The 19774-nt window shown below is 41.8% G+C and overlaps 2 protein-coding genes across 2 annotated transcripts in view; one reads left to right on the top strand and one right to left on the bottom strand.

The window, feature by feature from the left end:
• LOC134024788 (heparan sulfate glucosamine 3-O-sulfotransferase 5) overlaps nucleotides 1–3637 on the bottom strand; it is a 24674-nt gene extending 21037 nt beyond the window's left edge. Inside the window, exon 1 of the mRNA XM_062467478.1 lies at nucleotides 3010–3637. The gene's annotated coding sequence lies outside the window, so the exon portion shown is untranslated. The remainder of the gene's footprint in view (nucleotides 1–3009) is intronic.
• Nucleotides 1–19774, top strand: part of slc16a10 (solute carrier family 16 member 10) — a 426623-nt gene that overhangs the window by 300685 nt on the left and 106164 nt on the right. The gene's annotated exons all lie outside the window — the stretch shown is intronic.

The following is a 19774-nucleotide window of genomic DNA, read 5'->3' as shown; positions in this document are numbered from 1 at the left end:
TGCAAAGAGCATGGGTATATCTGTACGTTCGCTTTGAATTACTATTTTAATGTTCTGTATCATCCATAAAGTGTTTCAAATACTGCTACGGTATAAAAGACAGATATTGAACAGTGAACATTCAACATTTTTGACATGAAAAATACAGGAAAAGACAGGGAAATAGGCCAGAGGTAGGAAATCCAATCAAACATGAAGTTTCCAACATGACGCCCTTGGGAAGCGACTCTAATTGCATCAGGCAGATCTTGGAAATGAAACCATATGGCTAATGGATGTGGATTATGATATGGTTTTCAAAGGCGCTAAAATGTGCTGTCCTTCAGATGTTATACCGCCTGAGCTTCACAAATCATTACCGGGAGGATAATAGAGCACACTTGATCAGACCCAGGAGGACCTGAACACAGGGGAAGAGCAGATCGGCTCTTGAATAATGACCACGGTCACCTTAGCCATATATCACCAGCCATGGGAAGATGACTTAAGGGGTGTCAGCCCAGAGGACTGACACATTTCTGCACCATTCTCGGCTTTCAATCCCAGCAGTGATCCCTCTTGCCGCTCTTTGCATAATTGCATGGTAAGCAAGCAATTAATCCACGGTGTTGTTCTACAAACAAGTGTGGTTAAAAGTAGACCTTGCTAGTTGCTATTTGACCTTGTACTATCGTGGATCAAGACAGATGACACTGTGCCTGCGTATCGGCTTCAATATGGGATACAGCCAATTACATCTTCGGCTGCCAAACGTGAATCAAATGTAAGACGTACCTCGGGTGTGTGAAGCAATGAGAGAACTGATGCACTGTAAAGGAGGATGTAAAGGAGGATGTAAAGGAGGATGTAAAGTCTGAGTGATGGGGTTCTTCTCCCTCCTCTCTCTCCTCTCTCTCTCTCTCTCTCTCTCTCTCTCTCTCTCTCTCTCTCTCTCTCTCTCTCTCTCTCTCCTCTCTCTCTCTCTCTCTCTCTCCTCTCTCTCTCTCTCTCTCTCTCTCTCTCTCCTCTCTCCTCTCCCTCCCTCCCTCCCTCCCTCCCCTCCCTCCCTCCCTCCTCCCTCCCTCCCCCCCTCCCCCCCCCCCCCCCCCCTCCCCTCTCCCTCCCCCCCTCTCCCCTCTCCTCCTCCTTCTCTCCCTCTCCCTCTCCTCTCACTCCCTCTCCCTCTCCTTCTCTCCTCTCTCTCTCTCTCCTCTCTCCTTCCTCCTTCTCTCTCTCTCTCTCTCTTTCTCTCTCTCTCCCACCAGAGAGTTTTACAGTGCTTGGCAACCTTTTCAGCCAAGTCTGTTGTTTCATCAGCTTGAGCTGGACACTCCATGTTTTACTTTGAGAAGGTCAACAGCAACTGCCCCTTTCAGACAGAGCACTTTCCACCCCCAAAACCCCCCCATTGCCAGTGGTGTCATTAGGATGAATAAAACAATATCATTGCATCGCCTTCCCTTTGCTTTTTGCCATCATGGTGTTTATGATCTCATATGAGACCTTTTAACAACGCATCTCCCTCCGGTTATAGTCTGAATGTTTGTGTGTGTAGAGACCATTGGTTTCATCCTATAAATCCTTAGCTACTGTTTTCTATAGTAATACAGGAGCATAACGAAGCTCCGCTCTCGATCGGAGTGTTCCGGTGCAAACATTACACACGAGAGAGGCTGAGGGGAAGCTATGTTAGCTATGATTACAGCTAGGGGAAGATGCACAATATGCATTATCATCGAGTAGGACAGATATTTAATGTCACTCAACCACTAATTATTACTTAGTGTGATCGCAGACTGTTTGGTCTGAGACGTAACTAATTGCAAAAGCTCTAGTAGAAAGTTAAATGCAGAGTAATGATGGGCATCCAGATCCCAACTCAGAATAGCATCTGTAGATGGTAATGAAAGTTAATCAAGAGAAATATGTGAAGGAGTACAAGCCTGCAGTGGAGTAAACACACACCAAGGAAGGAAAGGATTTGACACAGACCGAAGGATGAGGGTGTGCATGTTCACAAGGCAGTAAGCATAGAGAGATCTGCATAGCTCATTGGTACACCACTACATTTTTACTCGCATAGTCGCAGGGTTAAATTGCCCCTGTACATCGATTTGGGTAAAAGCATCTGTTAAACAAACACCATACAATTAATTAAAAATAATTAACTGAAATTCCATTGGCACTAGAACCAACATGGCTTATATCAAGTCACATATCTTAGTTGCACTGTAGGCTTGAGTGTCTTGCCTTGGAGTCAAAACAATGTCTTAGTTTCAATAGCTCAAACAAATGCATAGCAATCCCAAGAGAAATATCAGGGATACATGTCAGATACAAACACCTAGAATTTAAAGAAGACAGATTGCTGTAAGCTGCTAAAACAAATGATGAGTAAAAGAAGAGCGCCACTTTACAATTTGCAGATGAGAGGAATATTAAAGTTATACTTTTAGAGTTTAGAACCAGATCAGTGGATAGTGGATACCTAAAATTCTTACTCATTCAAATATTTATTTCAATTTTTCTATCCAGACAATGCAAACACTGTGCAATATTTTTAACCCAGAAAGAGGACCTCACTACATTACGAAACCTGAAACAAGGGTTAACATGCAGGTCAAAACTTAAATTTTCTGTTCCAGCATGACTCAGTTCAAATGAAATATGTAGGTTTTTGTTTGTTTTTCACACTGCGTAAAACAACGCCGATTCCTTTGGATCTCGTTTTTCTTAATAGCAGACACATAACAACCTCACGGTGCATGTCCACGTTAAAACATATGTCCTGTGACATGATATGCCCATATCTGCAGCCTTCTTTAAGTTAATGAATAATAGCAGCTAGTGTTATCTGTTTCAGAATAAACGTAGCAGTCATTTCTAAATGTGTCCCTTCTAACATGCCAACACAGTAACTTCATTACGGAGCGACATGTAAGCTTCTCATTCATTAGCCACACTTTGGAACAAAGCGCTATTCTAATGACTATACCCTGGACAATATCTGAAAGGGATATGTTTCTCTACCTGTTCGGCATCCTCCGCGGGACACAGCTATCCTCTCAGCGACAGAATGCAGAAGAAAAGCGGACGAGATGCGGTAGAGGTCAGAAAGCGTCCACACATATCTTCCCGCAGCCTAATCATATGTTTCGCAGTCTCTAAGACAAACACACTTGTAAATGCTAAACGAAGCGTTATTAAGAATTATTTCATTGTTTCCAGGCGGTTTCAAACTACTCTCTTACTGTAATTTCAGAAGTCAAATTGGGACGCGCGCAAGCGTTTAACCAAGACAGGTGCTTATTGAGGATAAGCAAGACGCATGCGGGATATGTGCGGAAAGTAAAATGACACATGATCCTCAAGGAGGGAACTGAAGAATCATTGAGCTACGTCACTAATTACGGTTGTTGTGCGCTTGCTCTTCTGTTCTTGAATAGGAGCAGTTGCCGACTGCTTGAGCATGTGCATTCAAGCTCTGAGTTCCAAAAAATGTTGGTGCCCCCACCAGAGCCCTCGTGCAGTAGCGTTAAACCTGCATGAACGACTGGTATGGAGTTTGGGCGTGTGTCTTGGAGGAGGGAGTGATGCGTCAAGACTCCTGAATCAGTCTTGAAGTGTCAGGTCCACGGCTCGTTTATATAGCACAGTCGTAGCCTACTATGTGTGCAGTAAGCGCTATGGAGCATTTATCTTTATCCTGGGACAGAGAGAGAGAGAGAGAGAGAGAGAGAGAGAGAGAGAGAGAGAGAGAGAGAGAGAGAGAGAGAGAGAGAGAGAGATGTGTGTTGTGTTAACATTCTGCATATTAGAATAAAAGTACCATGCCTCAATTTGAAACTCACATCTGGCTTTCTGTTGCTCAGCAAGACATTAAAGCTTTGGCTTTGGCTTTTATCCAGGTCGGTTTGTCAGGTGGCAGCGATCTTAATGTCAGTATACTTTTGTTTACTCAATTTAGCAATTTATTGGATTGACAAAAGCTCTATGATCAGAACTCCAGCTTCTATTTTCACTATAGCAACGTTGGTCACCAAAAGCCTATTTCAGGAACTCTGAATATCTCTGTGGCGCCCACAGCTGCCAGATGGTCTGCATTAGAACTTTCAATTATTCAGTCATCCCAGAGCAGATTGAATCTGTCAAGCATAAGACATCTTGGCTTCTTCCGGTACCAGGGAATACCATGGGACCATGTTCCAGACAGTTGGTACCAGTTTTGCTTCTGTATTGTACATCCGAATTTCCATAGTTTCACCTATTGTAGCCGAGTTTGACTGCATATCTTGCTGTGTTGTTTGGGAATTAATATGATTTTTAGGTGGAAAAATGTGCTTAACACATGAATACTAAGTACACAGAACTGATCTGCACATTTACAAAGATCTGTAAAGATTTTTATTGATGCCCGTACTCACATAAGTGTTTTCTCTATACCCTAATGCATCTCATAAAGTCAGGATATGTCAAAAGCCATTATGGAAATTGCTAAAGTTGGGTAATATGGAATTATGGGGAAAGCTATAAAACAAAACATGGCCATACACACTGACAGATATCGTGGGAGGCTTAAGACGTTTAATGGTCTACAATTACCATCATATCTATTAGTGATATTAGACTGAAGCTTTACTGATTGCCTGTGTGATGAATATGCCCATATTTTAACAGGATAGCTTCTGTCAAATTAAAGGAAGCATTGATGCTATGAATAAAAGCCCATGACAAACACTGTCTTGTAATTTAGACATCCTAACACCGTCCCGTTTGTCTCAGGCCTCCCGTACAACCTAAATCTGTGAAATTCCTACCTATAGGTTACATTTTTATTCCTGCAGAAATGAATCCAATTCTACTTTGAATATTTCCCCCTCGAAATACCGGCCACGATACAGTTGTTACCTCGGTAACAGGATGAGAAAAGCCACTTGGGCTTCAATGTGTTCTTCCGTGTACACCTTTGTCTTTAGTGTAATCACCTTGAGAGGACGCCATTAATCCAATTGAGGCTGAAGCTCCGCTCTCTCTCTCTCTCTCTCTCTCTCTCTCTCTCTCTCTCTCTCTCTCTCTCTCTCTCTCTCTCTCTCTCTCTCTCTCTCTCTCTCTCTCTCTCTCTCTCTCTCTCTCTCTCACAGAGGCTCCAGTGCAAGGCCCCTCAACCTCACCAATTAGGAATCACTTGAAATTGGAATGGAGAGATGACATGTAAATTTCATCTTCAAAGAAGATGAAAACCACACACATATTCATGCTGCTTAGACGTGACATTCATTTGGGATAAGAGCTCCATTTTTATGTTTGACCAAGTACCTCAGATGAGTAATTCCTATGTAGGAGGAAACAACGTATTTATACACTTCATAAAACTACCTGTAAAAGTGGTTGGTGCATTTTTCTCCTTTAAATGTGCAGTATAATCATAAGGTTATGGAGCCAATTAGTCAAAGGAGATTGGGGACTTGACAATGCAATGGAAAATCTTATGATGATTCTTTAAATAGCAGATCTTTTATTTTTTAAGTGAATTGCATCATCAAGTTCAGTCAGTACATTCTTTTTCCAATAGAACAGAAGGTCAGAGGTCAGACTGTTCTGTCTCAACTGTATGAGGAAAAGCCGTTGTCCACACCACCATCAAAGCAGTATTGACTTCCCTACATGCATAATCTCCTGTGTATGTCAAAGTCAACCAGTGGAAGGTCTGTTAGACACCTACAGACAGACGGAATGGCAAGGTTGTAAATATTCATGTGTCTGTCAGAGTCCTGCATAGCTCTGCACCAACTCCTGTCAGGCCATTGATCTCTCATACATGACGCTCACCTTTGACTGACTGCTGTGTTCCAACCACAGCTATGTGAGAAAAGGAGTCCTCTCACCCAGCTGCCTCTTGTCTGTCTGAGAGACTGGAACACTTTGACAACAACCTGATTCCTGCACATCCGGTATCTAGTGTATTCCCATTTGCAAGTGTACTCACTCCTCAGTAGAAGCATCAGGTCCACCTGCACCAGTGAAAAGCTAGCTGGTTAGCGCGTTGGCAAGTCAGAGGTCCCAAAGCATTACCCCGGTGTGGGTAATGCTTTGGGTGTCAGGGACCCTGACAACCAGTGTGACGACAGCTGTAGCATATGGTCTTCTGATCTGTTTCTGCTCTGACAAGGACTGTGCACAGTACGAGAACACTACAAGATCCACACTGACTGAACAATGGGTCTGTTTGAGATGCTGTGTAATGGTAGAGCACTGGTGGGTTAGACTGCTTAGAATTGTCTCGGCGTATCATGTCTGATATGATCTGAGCCCTCGAGTGGGACCTGCAGCGATGAAGTCCCTTTTTTATTGATGTCTGATTTCCCTGTTCCGTGCAGAAATATAGTTTTATCTCTTTTAATCTTGTAAATTTAACAATATCGTAACTCCTCTGGGTAAAGAATGCCATGGGGAAACTTAATCCTATTAAACATGAAAATAAAGCGTTGATTTTTTTTTAACCCCAGTGTGCTTGTACAACAGTAGCTCCTCAATAGTTATTTTCTTTCAACAAGCCCGCTACATTATGCCATGGGCCCTTTGAATACAAATAGAGTGCTAGTTTGCTATGACGTGTATATGTGATATTGTCTTTAAAGTATATGGCCCATGGTTTATGAAGCCAGTCTATCTGGGAGTATCCTTGACCATTAGAAAATGAATTAACATTCCATTTTAATGCACACCTCTTGTACTGAAGATGAATTTCTGTATACTGGTATTTCTAAATACTACACTGGTATTTTCTTAGCTGTATACTGATGTTTCTAAGCAGTATACTAGGTTAGCTTTAGCCCTCTTCCTCCAGCCCTCTTACTGGTCATGCATCATGAACCCCCTGATGTACATGTGGGTCTCAGTCAGGGTTGCCACACTTGGACTGCAGACTGTTTGCAGAGGGGATGAGAGATGAAACCACCTGGCATTATCCTCTCCCACAGATTCATCACACGTTTCCCAAGATTCTGCCTCTAATTGCCCCTGGAATACATTTAGACACTCACACTGGCAAACTGGGATGAAAGTGTCTGAACATTGTTGGGGCTGTGAATCGATTCGCTATACCTCTGCCATGAACCAATTTAGCTTTTTGTTCAGATAATATTTTTTTATAGGATGATTTCCTAAATGGTTCTCTTATCTTGGAGAAAAATACACTTTGAGGTGGGTTGAAAATCAATAGTTAAACAGATCATTTCCAAACATGTGCCATCTATAACAGTAAATAAAGTTACATTTGCTGGACTCACAGAAACCAAACAAGTATGTTTGAGATAGAGAACAATTCTGAATCTCTATGTCCCTGACCAAGCAAATGAGTTCACTGAAACAAAGATGTTCAGCAGCTCCCTGCAGTATTTTCTCAACATCACCAATAGTGGTTATGGTCTGGTGTCATTTTGATTTATGGTTGCTGTAAATGCATTAATTTGTTGTATATTAATTCATAGTCTCTGGCAAGTTCTAGTTTTATTCCCCAGATCTCATCTATATCCCACATCAAATGTCTTGCAACTTCTTGGGGATTTCAGTTCAACGATTTTAATAACATGCATGAGTAGATAGGCTTTTTTTCTTTTAAAGAAAGAAAATAGTTGCAATGATTTTCCCTCCTTCCCTTTCAGTCCCATGGCATTAGCAAGCAATCAATGGCCAATTGCCTTTTTAATGCCTTCTTCAGGATTCCACTGAAAGACAGCCACCCCTTACCTTCCGAAAACCACCTCCGTTTTTTACCCCACTATTTTCTGTTCTGGTGTGACATGGAGTGGGTACAAATAATAAAGATAATGTTCACTGAGTAATGATTTTCCATTTTCTCCTCACTGTACAGTCCCCTGTTATTAGTAAGATCAGTATGGGGAGTGAAAATTAATTTTCTTTTCACTTAGAGGAAACATTACCATGATTCATTTCTCCATGGAGCAGAGGAAACCGGGGCTTTTCAGCAATTTGAGGAATGAAATCAATTTGTTCTGATGTGACAGCAGACTGGAAATGTGGGGTATAAACAAGTGTGAAATTACCCTTCTGCTCCGCCAGGAGAGAAGCAGCAACTCACAAGACCCTTTTATGCTGGAGATGTGACCCTTTATGGCATCCAATGGGATGAAAACAAGCTCTGTCCATATATCATTATGTTAATATCACCCAAACCCTCTTGGCTGGTGGGCAATTGGAAAGTGAATTTTAAAGTCTCCATTCAATGCTTCTTCCATTTGGTCTTGCTGTTTTTGGTTTGCCTTTGCTTTCTGTTTGAGATTGAGAACTTTTAGATATATTGCCACCCTGCATTGTTTGTGCTCTGAGTGCTTTAACCCCTCCTACTGCCAACACAGAGTATCACACTCTGTGAAGGCACCTGAGCACATCAGCTATTTGAGTGTCTAGTCTACACATTATTCCTGTTGGACCATGTATTACCCTACAAGGCAGGTCAATTTCAAGATCTCACTGAGATTTCAATAGTATGTTGCAGCGTGTCATCCCAAGCTTGAAGGCTCTGGCTTAGCTTTCCAGAGACAGGAATTAATGACTGTTCTCCTCACAGAGAACTCAACAGTTTCTGATAGCTTAATTAAAGCTGTTATTTGGGCACTGCAGAGACCATATTGAACTCTCTTTGACTCTCAAGGTCTATTACTGTATGTGTGTAGGCAGATGGTATAATCATATCATGTGCATGAATCTCTAAAGCCAACAGCAAACAATAATTATATCTCTCAAATCTTAGAGATTTTTTCTTGCGTAAATGTTCTTCAAATCTCTCTTTTCGACTCCGGTCGGTCACCTGATGTCACAAACCTTAAATGGAGTCAAGACAAATGTTGGGCCAGGTTCCTCATGGAAGACTCAGCCACTGGTAAAGCGAATGTGGGGGATGAGAGATAGAAGAGCGAGGCCCGCTGGCGTCATCCCTCAAAGACGTTTCAGGAGGGACGTAGAAGGCCACGGAGGTGGCACCGTCCTTGATCGCAGCCGGACATCTGAAGTCACCGCGCCTGATATGGAATCAAGACTAATGGTCCAGATCTTTGTCTTGTGGGCGTGCTGAGGCCCTATACCGAAGGCCTCAACTGGAGCATGATGAAGACGGATGAGCACTAATGTGGACTGATTTGGGAGTGCCTGAGGCCATCCTTCAAGTGGCTGGAGGCAGGAGGACCGTTGGGGCCGGGAAACTGATCCGTCCTTGGTTGCAGGGCTGAACGGAGTTGAGTGTCTGTAGGGATGGACCTCTGACTGATTGGGCAGAGCAGGACAAGATGAGTTGCTAGTGTTTTCCATCTCCCGTCCCTATCCAACGCAGTGACGGATGAAAGTAGTGTTCTTCACAGGGTGGCAGGCCCAGCTCTTGGTGGATCGATAGTCTGAGAGCTGATAAACCTGGAGAGAGGTTTCATGACAAGCTTCTCACAGAGAGAATAGAACGATGTTCTTTCCTCCTCCAGTCCCAGACACTAGAAGAGTGACTGCCTCTGTCATTACACATGGAACACACACTTCGCCCCAAACCCATCACTCCTCAGAGGGCTTGGCTGCTATCAACACGATATTGTACTTCAAATCAGTCCCTAGTTACAGGACTCCTAATCCCACTCTCACCTTCCCGTGAATCAATGAGACTTTACGTCTGCAAGCACTTTATGACCTCACATTTATTCCAATCGCTGATTGTCATTTGTTACTAAAACCAGTTTCTGTGAAAAAGTGCTGACACTTTTTGTTAAAGAATGACGCTCCATTGATAATGATATTACTTTCTGCTTTGTGTAGCTTGGAATTTAATTGACTGAGAAAGAGCTTGATGCTGCTTAGGAATGCATTTACTGGAACCATTTGACCAAGAGTATATCTATTGAGAACACCCTCTCCTTAAAACCCATGTATTGCAATTGCACTTTGAAAGCAACTTTTTCAAATGCTGGTGAAAGAGAACATATCATCTCACTTTTCAATTAAATTCTAGACAAATTCATTCAGATGACCTCAGTCTGGAATGGTCCATCCAACATCTGTCGTTTCTGCACAGGAAGTGATGTATGAGTCTGATGGAGGTGTACAGTACCAGAGCAAAGGACTCTGGGACAGAGGAGCAGGAGACTGAACTCCTGACCCCGGAAACGGGACTTGAACCTTGACACACACACACACACACACACACACACTGAGAAAAGAGTTTACCTTTGCACATCTTTGAGCAGTTTAAACTTGCTCACTAGCATCATTTGACTGCAACGTCCTGAAAGACCAGCGTTAAATCAATTATATTAAATGAAATATATGTGTCACATGTTCATTTGATAGCATATTGGACGTTGTAAGTGTTTTATGGAGGTGTCATAACATAGATAGATAATATTGAAACGCATTCAGTAGATTGATGGGATTTCAGTTGAGTCATTACCTTGACGTTCAAAGGGCAACATGGTGTGCAAGCACTAGTTAATGTGGCCGTCTATTTTTAGCCATCTCTCAAGTGGGCTGACTTAATGCCATTTGATCTCATTCCGGTAGTGTATGTGTGGAGGGGAATTAGCTTAATAGATGCTTGGATCCTGAAAAGATTTCTCTGCTTGAGGAAACCACCATCCTGCTAACAAGTGTGTGCTCGTATACATCAGAGGCTTGAAGACTTCTGAATCATTGTCCACAGGACATAGATGTTCATTTTAGTGGACTTATCGTGAGCGTGATAACATGACGTCCTCTTCACGTAATTACTCATAATTACTCAAACACGCGCTTTCATGAATGTCAGATGAGAACAATTCTGAAACCTATTTAAAAGTCTTTCTGTCTCAATTATTCCTCCACTTTATTCCTTCTAATGTGATAATGATAATCATATCTGTGTTCCCAGCCTCGCCACTCTTGTTTCGTCAGAAAATATTAGCGATAAAGATATAGATTGTGAAAGATAGAAATGAATTAAAAGCATGAGTTGTTCCAGTATTGTGTGCTGTCATGTTTTGTGCATTGTGTTCCTCTCGAGCGGCCCCTGTCACTTATCCCTCAAGAGTTATTGGCCCCTAACAATATTAGAGAGAAATACGGCTCAGGAAATTGGTAGAGGGGCAACAGAGCATGACAATCAAGATCCATTTCATTTTACAGCGGCCTTGTATACCGAGTAGCCACTCACCAGCCTGGTAGGCCTCGTCAAGACCTCGTGAAAAATGACATCAGAAGCCTCGTGTGGTCTATCGCTCTCTCACCTCCACCTCTACAACATGGCAGATTTATCCTTTTCCATTTAGTCTTGGACAGTTCAAACAAGCATAAAACTGAGTTGTACTTGATAGCATGTCAAGACTATGGCGTTGGACAGAACAGCGTACCCTAACCCACCTGTTTCAGGCAGTGGAGATCTACTTTTCTGCAAATAAAACCATGTTCAAAATTCTGGCCTGAGGACAATGCAGACAGTTATAACCAATATACACTGTGTATTGTTTTGCTTTTCTGTTTGGGGGGGAGGTTGTTTTTGGACCTTTTTAATGAAACTGGTGAAAGTGGTTCATGCAGCATGTTTCTCTGAGGTGAGAGACAGAGGTGGGCACTCCACATCTCCATAGATCAGACCAGCGAGACACCTGACAGTATGTTCGATTAAACTGTGAATTATTCCTTGATCAACGAGTGTAAATTGATTTGATGACTTTATACCATGGAAAATAGCCTCTCAAAGAGTTAAGTGCTGTGACATAAGACACACACACATGTCAAGCTATCAGCAGTGAATTGTAAGCTCAAATCTGAGCATATTGACATACCAATACAAGAGCAAAACAGCATTCATTTTCCAGTGTGTTGCATCTGTTTCAACAGTAACGACAAATTTAGGCCAATTAACCTGTTGTCAACCCTTTCCATAATTCATGAGTTTATTTGCATGTTCATTAGCAAAGGGGTGGACAAATGTCAGGCTTTAATTGGCTGAGAGGGCGAAAGGTCAGAGCTAGAGATTGCAGGCACCCATTGAGAGGGGCATATGGCTGAAATGCCACCAGGAGTTACTTGACGTTTTAATCTCACTATTAAATGCCTAGAAATAGCCTTTCAGTGCACACAACAAACACCTCATTTTAATTTTCCGCAATGGCTCACACATTGAAACAAGTCAGTCCTTCAACACAACATCCTGCTGTATCTTTTAAAATAAAAACGATGATTAATAGTGCGCGATAGCTTTGCAAAACTGTATGGGGATTAGGCCTATGGTACACTTGAAGGTATATGGAGTATGGGTTGCAAAACAACAGTGCACATTTCACTGAGTGCAGAATATAGCGTACATACAAGCCAACACAATACCCACAGATACGTCAACTAAAGGCCAGTCCTACAGGAGATAGGAGACATTAGTATTCACATTCACACTCACAGTGGCTGGCAAGGCCAAGCAAAATAGACTAATGGATTTCATTTTGTCACTCAGTGGAAGTGGAAGTAACACGATTAATTTTCAAATGGTAATTCTTTATTAAAGGCAGAAAATGCCAAGTGAATATTTTGATTCCATGGATATCAAATATGGTCAAAATGCACTATTACGCCAGATAAAATGCTGAAAGTGTTTTATCAAAGCATCACAGAATATCGGGTTCAATCAAAAAAATATTTGTGTCATATGGGCTCCCAAAGTGCTAGGTTACGTTCACTGGCCATTTATAAAACTGACTCTAATGACACCCTGCTCACAAGCAATGAATGGGCCTCAATACAATAATTTTCGACCCAGGTAAATACGTGGAAATTAAAGTATAAAATCAAATCGCCAGTGGCAACGATCACTTGATATGTATGAAGCACAAAGCACTGGAATCAGTTCAGACAGCATGTTATCTGGGCTATTGTAAGGCTGGGTGTCAGACCTGCCCCCACCTCTCATATGCTAAAGTCTGGAGTTTCTGGACGGTCTCAACTTGATGGCCCTCACACCCCATTCAAGATGTGGTCTGATTGGTTGTCCTTGTGTATAAAGGGAATTGTAATGCATTGTTCTGTGGATTCTTCATCTCCTGAGACTTTCTCCTCAGTTCTCCCTTGTCCTACTGTCCTACTTCTTGCTCACCTCTTGCTTTCTCTCTGATTTACAATGATCATGGTAGAGTAGGTAAAATTTAAAGCTTTCATATTGTAACATGTTTGCCTTGTAATTGATTTCATTCATTTGCAATGTTATTAAATGCGTATTTCATTTAACCATACTTTGACCATTCTTGCTCTGATTTAACCCATAGAGTCAAATACCTGGAATTCTATTTGTATTGGCATTATTTGGTTCATGCTAATACACTGTTCAGTTTCCCATCTTCCTTTAAACCATAGGGGAATTCGTTTTGGTTGTTTGGCCAATATTTAACCCCCTACACTGTATTCTTTCAATTAGCGGCGACTCCCCCTGCCTCAGGACACAGAAACATACTCTCCCGTGAGTCCCGTTAGGACTCGGGTAAACTTTGGTTGAGGTGCTCATGGTTGCTAGTTGAGGGTTAGGATATTCACTTGCTGCCAGACAAGGCCAATCTCTTTCCTTTGGATGTCACCGCAACATCACTTAACATTTCACTTCGCACTTCAAGACTTCACAATGTTATAAAAAAATGACACATATTACCTACTAAAGGAAATGGGAGCAGGACTGTGGTCTATAAATCATAACAAGCACCTTTTCGCAGAAACATGCTGATGTCTTAAACTTCTAAATACCATGACTCGTTGAGGAACATTGTCGCAATCAACCAAAGTGCTCATAAACGCTAGATAATATTATTAACCGTTATACAAAATAGGTATGAGCGGAAGTGAGTTCCACATGCTGATTGGCTTAGTAATGCCTCTGAAATGATAATGTCACATTTTATTGGCTAAGGGAAGGGGATAACTTTTTTTTAGGAGACAAATAGTGCCCATCTACGAATGCCCCTGTAAATGTACTGTATGCTATAAAATCCAATCAATAGCTCTTAAGGGAAAATACAACTTTTAAAAAGCAACAAAAAAGTGATAAGGAGGAGATAACGTTAGGTCCACTTCTGTTCTGCTGTACACTTCAACAATTTGGCAGTTATTCCTGGATCTCAGTGTCTAATGCAGACTGCTCTCGCCCTCTCATGTCTGGCATTTTAGGTCTTTCTCTGTACCCTCCAAATAATCTCAAGAATAGTCTAAGTCAATTTTCCAAAACAATAAAACAAGAAACAAGATTTTTGAATAGGATATAATATATTACACTTTGGATCAAATACCACACCGTAGTTATGTTTGTGTATAATTATTTAAAAAAAGGCCTGAGTCCTGTCACTTGTGTTTAACGTTGGTTCTGTGAATTCAGATGTCAGGTAAATACATTCTAACAGGTTTGACATCGATGTTCAACTTCCTAAGGGGTTAATGATAGTTGCCACTGTTTGTGAACATGGCAGAGCCTTCGCAGAGGAGTGCATGGCGGTGGCTCATTTGTCTGTCAATTTGATCTCCCAAGTGATTCAGGAATGACAGAGTTTACAGAGAGAGTGTGTGTGTGTGTGTGCGTGTGTGTGTGTGAGAGAGAGAGAGGAGAGAGAGAGAGAGAGAGAGAGAGAGAGAGAGAGAGAGAGAGCGAGAGAGAGAGGAGAAAGAGAGAGAGAGAGAGAGAGAGAGAGAGGAGAAAGAGAGAGAGAGAGAGAGAGAGAGAGAGAGAGAGAGAGAGAGAGAGAGAGAGAGAGAGAGAGGAGAAAGAGAGAGAGAGAGAGAGAGAGAGAGAGAGAGAGAGAGAGAGAGAGAGAGAGAGAGAGAGAGAGAGGAGAGAAAGAGAGAGAGAAAGAGAGGGAGAGAGAGAGAGAGAGAGAGAGAGAGAGAGAGAGAGAGAGAGACACAGAGAGAGAGAGAGAGAGAGAGAGAGAGAGAGAGAGAGAGATGAGAGAGAGAGAGAGAGAGAGAGAGAGAGCTGCCTGAAACAGTACTGCAGCAGCAAAGGAGAAGTGTCACAGATATGGAGCAGATTCACATCAGGAAAGGCAAACGCATGTTCTTTCAAGAAAATAAGAAGTCTACCATGTGCTGCAGTGGCTGTGGACTCCTTCATAGAAATGGTAGCATCAGTAGCATCTTGGGAATGTTTGAGTTCAGACCCCACAGTGTGCAGTGGAAAATAAAGTCCTTCCCTTTAGAAAACTCCTTTAAAACTGCTACAGACCACACATTTTCTTGACTTTGCATTGTACCCATTCTCATCAGAAGAGAATGCATGGATTTCCTCAAAATGAGAATCAATGGTAACGACAAAACAGGAGAGGCTAATTGACTACAACCCAGAGGAAGTTGGATTAATTAGAGGCAGAGAAAGACCCAATAGATTTTTCTTTTAACGGATCTCTCTAATGAGATTTCTCTGTGTATTGTGTCCAGTGTTTATATAACTTTTCTGGATTAATGAAGGCAAATTAAAACTGAAACACAGCAAAAAGGATGGGAAAAGTTTCTGAGAAGGGATCTAGTTGGAAACCTTAACATAAGTTCATGAGTACAGACAAGAGGGTGAATATTCAAGCCTCGTTCCAGTTCCATTCTGGGAGTTATCTTTGTTCTACTTTGTCTTTCCCTGCTGGTTCCGCAGTTGAGTACAGGGAGACTCCAGGCCCGTCTCCATGGAGACCTCCAGTTAAACAGAGAAGGTGACACTAAAAGACAGGATATACACTCGCCGGGTCACGCCCTCACCACGGCAACCGCTCTGCAGTCTCCTCTCATCCTGCGCACACTCAGACGGTTGCCGGGGAGAGATGGAGGCGCACGGATACGGTCTCTAAGGAAGTCCCCCATCGCCATGGAGCCTGACCTCTCTGAGACACCTGATCTGAATCCAATCACGACAAGCCGTCTGTGTGTGTGCTCTTAGTGAACGCCAGCCACCCGGGAGACAGACCACTTCGTCTACATGCATCTCAAATGTGATCCATTCGGGCTCAGTCCCCGGGTTTCAATCCTCCATTGAGCCCTTTCTCGCAGAGGGAAGGGACCACTTGAAACAGTGGCATTTCACAACCACGCTCATTACAGGTTTTATACAGGTCTTTGCTTTCAATCATTCTGTTTCTTTTGTGTGCCTTTGGGAGTGATGGCAGGATTTCAAGCTGAGCTTTTGTGGGCCGGGGGAATTCGTTGTAAGTTCTGAAAGTTGGGTTAGACTGAAACGTACAGACGGGCCATCTCTCATGGTTCTGTTGTTCTCTCAGTTTAACATGATGTTTATGCCAATACAAAAGAAACAGGTGCAGTCACTCGCCATGTTTGATGTTTCACTGTTTCCTAAGAAGAGGAAGTGAGTCACTCCGAGAGTTAGAGCTTAAAAAGTTTTTTTTTTCGTTTTTTTTGTTTTATTTTTTATATACAAGTTGTTTGTAACCCTAACACTTTTGTTGACGATACAGTGCTGTGAATAAGCCGCTGTCTCATTTATCTGATTATGTTTGTATTACCTTCACTAAGGGGATGAATGACAGTAGGACTCAAGCCTCAGGAAAAGTCATCACAGGCCACAAATGTGTGAATATCTCTGTCGCAATGCAGATAAAGGACACAGCATGAAAAATATGTCCAACATTGTTTCTCTTGAACTGTGAATGTCTTTGGTTCGTTGTGTGTGATTGTTAGAAAGATAAATATGTTTATTGTTATCATCATTCACAGTGCTGCTTCCATTGGTTTGGCTCCATTTGTCAAATCCGTATTTATATTTTGTATGTTGTCAATGAGGATAGTGGTTCATACAGTTTAGGAATGATTCCTACAGGTTTGGATAATTTATTCGAGGTTTAGATCGACTGCTAGAGAACGTCAAGAGGAACTGTGCCTGTACTTGTTACAAATGGCAACTTGAAACTGTATGGCCCAGATATTTTTCGAAACATGATATATTAATTACCCGATGACAGTAAAACAAACAGCCCCTCATCAGTCTCCTTTTTTCCACATGAACATCAGACTATTTCACATAATAATGGTGCTTTAAAAATATTTTATATATATATAACATACACTTATACGTGCAGTAGCGAGTAAAAAACTAAGTTGAACCAGAAGACTCCACCCCACTGTGGTCGTACATCATAAGCCCCCGCCTTCTACAGACCCGTACATTTATTTTAAGCAGATAAAATGTGGTACAGAAGCTGATCATTTGTACATTACAGTGTCTTTGTCTCGGTGCACAAAGAACAATATTCTGCTGGAGGTAATTCACACACAGCTGGGCCCTGAATTGGATGAGAAAAAAATTAATCAAAACACAAGTTCACAATTCTGCTCTTCTCATGCTGGTGCCAAGTGATGGATGACCTCCATTTGAATGCAAGGTGGCGTACATTAACATTTGTGCTGTCTTTAAAAAAATGGTACTCTCCTTTCCAAGAATGTAATCATACCAAGACCACAGATGCCTGGTCTCCAGGCTGCTACAGTCAGCATGTCTTGGTGTCCCTATCCAGCCCATAGATCAGGCCCTTTCAACACTGTTTCATCATTTTAGAGTAGATATGCAACCGTGATGGAACTGTTGTCGTGTTTGCCATCTCACAAAAAAAAACATGAGAGGAGGAACCTGTGTGTAAAGGAAAGGACGTATGTCATACCATGATGATAAGATATTTGTCTTTCTCAAACCACGGTCTTCAGTGAAGTGGCTTGTGAGGGTCAAGTGGTTTTTATAATCCTGTGATGTGCACGTCAACAACAGATGAATTATTCAGACAATGGTGACTTACAGTTTTTCTCGATTGGTTACACACATTTTCTGAATGCATACCTCATACTCTCAGAACTCTACACACAAATCACACACACACACACACAATGGGCAAAACCCCTCACTTCTCCTGCAAAATTAAACTTTACATTCAAAACAATGTTATTTCTTCTCAAAATGGTATTTTGTCTTCAAATGACACACACAACCCATCATATGAATCAACATTTATAAGAACCATTTGAACACTGATGTGCTCAATGTAAAACACTATCATCATAGTGATTTAGGCCTTTTTTTGTTCAGTGTTACATTTACTACAGACAGTACATACATACGTAAGTGTGTTGTAAAATATTTGAGAATATTGTTTTTATACTCAGAACACAGAAATACACGGTAACAAATATATTTTACATATATGTACACAGTGTACATCCCAACCAACACAAAGTTGCACATACAGCGGTTTACATACAAAACAACAGAATAATTTACTGTATAGTGTATACAGTTACATTATTATTATTTTTCTTTGTATTTGCCGTAATGTTATGGCGTTATTTTCTAGGACCATGTTCATGATTTCAGTTTCCTGTTCAGGAGACAGAAGACGTTCCCGACCACCTTGTGTTGGTAATCTTTCAGTTCTGCCAAACATATAGTAAAATACTATAAATACTGTGTAGGAATACAAAGTAGGAATACATTTTCCAAATACTGGAAACATACTTTATTTTTACAGTCCTACAGAACAGTCCACAGGCAATACTTTACTACTGTACTCATTGAGTACTGTATTGATATGCAGTAGGCCTACTGCAATTTTGTAGTGAGAGTAGATTTCTTACCTATTCTCATTTCGGAAAGTCCCGATGATGGATGCTACAGTGTACCTGCTCAAATTTGGCTGTACTCTTTGCCCAGCCTCCCTCATTGTTAGACCATGGTTGACTACATGGTCAACCAAAGCGGCTCGGATCTCATCAGAGATTATGGTCCTTGGCCTTCCTCATCCTCGTCCTCCCTGTCCTCCTCCTCTTACTCTCACTCCTCTGCCTCTGTTTCCAATGTTGGCATCCATTGCTCAAAAACAGAAAAGGTCACCTGTTGCCCTTTTATTCTAAAGCTCTGATTGCTAATTGTAAAACTGTGTGACAGGTGTTTGTCCATGCGATGAGTCAGTGTGCGTATTTGAATGGCAGTGTGTTCTTTGTGAAAACAAAAGATTTTCTTCATGAACATTGTGCCAAATGCAGAGAATTGTGTGTAGTGTTTTGAAAAAAGTGTGTGTTAGAACTGCAATTTGAGTGTAAAGCAGGAATTGTGCTTGTAGTTTAGCACAATTGGTTCATGGGGTTGGTGCATGAGTTACATGTTGTGGTCATTGTGTCTCAAGTACCAGTATTTGTGTGTAAACAATTGAGAAAAACTGTAACGTGTAGCACATCCTACACGGCTGACTGCAGCAGGTCTGTTTTGATAAGTTTTGGGTCACACATTCATGTGGATATAAATGAGTATCTTGTGAAGGGAGAATGTGTTCCCTGGAAGCCCTCCTCTACTCAGGTCCATCTGTTAACACATTACCACTGTAATATGCAGAGCATACATCTTTGACATCTTAAACCCCCAGACTCTTGCCTCATGTGAGAGAGAGAGAGAGATAGAGAGAGAGAGAGAGAGAGAGAGAGAGAGAGAGAGGGAAGAGAGAGAGAGAGAGAGAGAGAGAGAGAGAGGAAGAGAAAGAGCAAGAGAGAGAAAGAGGGAGAGAAAGAGGGAGAAAGAGAGGGAGAGAAAGAGAGGTAGAGAGAAGGAGAAAGAGAGAGAGAGGGAGAAAGAGAGAGAGGGAGAGGGGGACAGAAAGAGAGATAGAGGTAGAGAGGGGGAGAAAGCGAGACAGAGAAAGGATGAGAGAGAGAAAGAGAGAGAGAGAGAGAGCAGTGGAAAACATCTAAGGCAGCAGAAATCAACACTTCTCCACAGAATAGCATGCGGGTGGATGGGGACAGAAAGAGAGATAGA

The sequence above is a fragment of the Osmerus eperlanus genome, chromosome 8 (assembly GCF_963692335.1).
Source record: "Osmerus eperlanus chromosome 8, fOsmEpe2.1, whole genome shotgun sequence".
NCBI lineage: Eukaryota > Metazoa > Chordata > Actinopteri > Osmeriformes > Osmeridae > Osmerus > Osmerus eperlanus.
This window is presented reverse-complemented; position numbering and strand designations above follow the sequence as displayed.